This window comes from Pundamilia nyererei, unplaced genomic scaffold, assembly GCF_000239375.1.
Source record: "Pundamilia nyererei isolate P.nyererei 1_Seehausen unplaced genomic scaffold, PunNye1.0 scaffold00031, whole genome shotgun sequence".
Classification (NCBI taxonomy): Eukaryota; Metazoa; Chordata; class Actinopteri; order Cichliformes; family Cichlidae; genus Pundamilia; species Pundamilia nyererei.
Genome location: NW_005187432.1, coordinates 1,157,975 through 1,161,287, shown reverse-complemented (window position 1 = coordinate 1,161,287; position 3,313 = coordinate 1,157,975). Strand labels below are relative to the sequence as shown.

General features: G+C 38.7%; 1 long non-coding RNA gene across 1 annotated transcript in view; it reads right to left on the bottom strand.

Moving 5' to 3' along the window:
- LOC102194409 (uncharacterized) overlaps positions 1-976 on the bottom strand; it is a 3,483-nt gene extending 2,507 nt beyond the window's left edge. Inside the window, exon 1 of the long non-coding RNA XR_311626.1 lies at positions 890-976. This is a non-coding gene — a long non-coding RNA (uncharacterized LOC102194409). The remainder of the gene's footprint in view (positions 1-889) is intronic.
- Between the last annotated feature and the right edge of the window lie 2,337 nt (positions 977-3,313).

Here is a 3,313-nt window from a genome sequence, read left to right as displayed (position 1 = left end):
ACACACACACACACACACATACACACACATAAATGGTGCTTGTTGATTTCAGCTATATATAAATTTTAAATAAACACGAAAAGTAATATTTTCAGCCATATGTACATACTGTTACAGTGGTGCATGCTTCTATTAAACATATTTATTTCAAATGATGAGGTCAGCATATGTAGAATCCTCTGAATCAAAAGCTCAGGCTTAAAACTGTTCTCAGTGCTCAATATTAGATAGTGTTTTTAAAAAATAATATGGCCGTGTTAGCTCTGGCTGTGTGAACAGAAGCCACCCACCTGCTGTTCAAACCTTATGACCATGAAGGGCAGCCAATCAGAAGAAAGAAAGCTCAAAAGGCGAGGAGCTGAAAGAGCTCGTTTCAGATACAGGATGAACCGAGGGTCTGCACCAAGGCTAAAGTAAAGTAAGGCTAAACCGTGAATCACGCAAAGCTACTCTAAAAGGGTTCAAACTAAAAAAAATAATTAACGGTTCATTGAACGCCCGCTCCCCATTTCCTATTGCAGTTTTTAAGTTTAACTTTTCGAGGGTTGACTCACAAACATTTGCTCTTACTGTTTAGTTTTTAGTTGCTCCAGGCGTTGCGATTAAGGAATTAATCACAAATATTCTGACTGAATTGTTTTCACGCTACCAATTACAAATACAGCCATGCAATTTATACTCACAGTGCTTCTCAAAACTGAAGAAATGTATTTGAGTCAATAATAAACCGTAAGCTTACAGGACCTGACCAACTACAGTGTCAACACGGGAAACCAAAAATAACGCAGGTTAGCTTCCACTGTGCGCATATTTAACTGTAAATGATAAACAAGAAGCTTGTACACAGACAGAAAGTCCCGTCGATGTCTCACTGAGCAGTTTCACCTACCGGAGGTTTGAAGACGCCGCAGACACTCGTGGACATCTAATTTGTAATAAACAAAATCAGTGCGGAGCGAACCGACGACTCCTTCACGGTCAGGGCATTCTCAGGAGTTTTTAAAACTTCTTCAAATCCGCACATCTGCACACTGGTGCGTTCAGGAGTTCCGCAAAAAGCTGCGAAATCACATCTTCGAGTGGAACGCAGCGGTTTTATTTTGTTTTTGTAATTTTAAGTACAATTCTGAACTGAAATTAACTTTACTTATCCTTACCAGAATGAAAAGCAATATGAAAAAGATCTAGCTGCTTCATTTTCCAGTGAGATGGAATTAGACAAATAAAACACACCTTGTAGAGCAAACTTTTATTTTATTTCATTTTATTTTATATAAAGAACTTTTTTTTAATTTTTAGATTATTATTCTTTTGTTTATCAAAAAAGAATAAAACTGATATCATGTAAAAACATATATGCCTACTGCTGAGCACAAAACAGAACAAAGCAAAAAAAAAAATCTAATTCTTTGTCTTGTTTACTTTTTTCATTACTGTATTTTACAGCTACTTTAACATTTATTTTGCCATGTTTGTCTATTTTACTTTACTGTCTATATGTGTGTATATGTCGTTTATGTTATAACATAAAAAGTGTTACAAAACTCTCCATGATTTCAACAATCTTTGTAATATAATGCTTTATGACTCAAGCATAACACTCTACTTTCACTAAAACTACATTTTTGTTAATGAATTCAAATAAACATCTGTAATTTGGAAACTTGTTCAAAAGATAACATGCTTTTTTTTTGGTAAAACTGTACATTTGAAAACTCATGGTCAAAAATAATAATAATTATGTTTTAGCATTAAAATGAAATTTGGATTTGAGAGCTTGTCCATAGTGGTTCGTTAACTATTGCAAAAACACCAGAAAGCTGATTCTGCTCATCTGCACGTGGAATTTTCAGAATCATCCAAGTAAGGAATTGATTAAGCATAAAAAATATTTTGGTAATTGCCAATGCTGTTAATGTAGGGCAGGTAAACCTTACACTAGGTGTTATTCTAATAAATTTGTTAAGCACTGTATATATGTGTGTGTTACATATATATTGTATTTTATATATAAATTAAATATAAAAATTCCCCGCTCGCCCCTGCGGGCGGTCTTTATCCTTCAAGCTCAGGTCCCCTACCAGAGGCCTGTGAGTTTGAGGGTCCTGTGCAGTATGTTAGCTGTTCCTAAGACTGCGCTCTTCTGGACAGAGATCTCAGATGTTGTTCCTGGGATCTGCTGGAGCCACTCCGGCCTAGCTTGGGAGTCACCACCTAGTGCTCCGATTACCACTGGGACCACTGTTACCTTCACCCGCCACATCTTCTTGAGTTCTTCTCTGAGCCCTTGGTATTTCTCAAGCTTTTCGTGTTCCTTCTTCCTGATGTTGCTGTCATTCAGTATCGCTAGGTCTATCACTACTGCAGTCTTCCCCTGCTTGTCCACCACTTACTATGTGCAGTTGGTTAGCCATCACCATTTTGTCCGTCTATATCTGGAAGTCCCACAGGATCTTGCTCGGGCATCTCCCATTTTGACCTCGGGACTTTCAGGTCATACTCAGCACACATTTTTCTGTATTCTGTACCTGGTTATGGCGTTCCATCTATGTCCTGCCTGCGGGCATCTTGCACCCTGCTGTTATGTGCTGGATAGTCTGACAGACATCTTTACACAGCCTGCACCTTGGGTCTTGCCTGGTGCGGTGGATCTAGCCTCAGCTTGTGCTGAGTATGTGCTCATGCATGCTATCTGCCTGTCTCATTCAGTAAGCCCAAGTATTTCGACACCACCCAAAGATAAGATTGTTTGCTGATTGAGAAAAATTTATATATATATATATTAAACAAACCAAAACACACCCTTAGTAGCTTCTGTACCTCAAATCCTCACAACCCTGCAATAGACTGGTGACCTGTCCAGGGTGTACCCTGGCTCTCACCCGATGGTAGCTGGGATAGGCTCCATCCCTCCCATGACCCTGACAAGGATAAGCGGAAGAGAATGGATGGACAAACCAAAACACGCCCTAAGCAGCTTCTGTGCTTTAAATCCTCACAGGAAAATAAAACGTTATTCAATCTGGGGAGTTCTTGCAGTCAGTAAATATTTATGAAGTAACTGTTCCTGTATTTCACCTGGTTTTCCCCTGTTGTAGATGATGCAATTTCTTTGTCTCCTTTCTGGTTTCAGTGATGTAAAGTCACCTGGAAAAGGGGCGTGTTCAGTTAGAGGGTTACCTACCTCTGTGGGAGCCTTGGACTCTGAGTTATCAGTTTCATATGACGTCACTGAAGTCATGTAAGTATTTGAAATCCTAAACGAGATGCAAATTAGAAAATAGTAAAAATCATTGTTGGTGGAAAAAAAAAA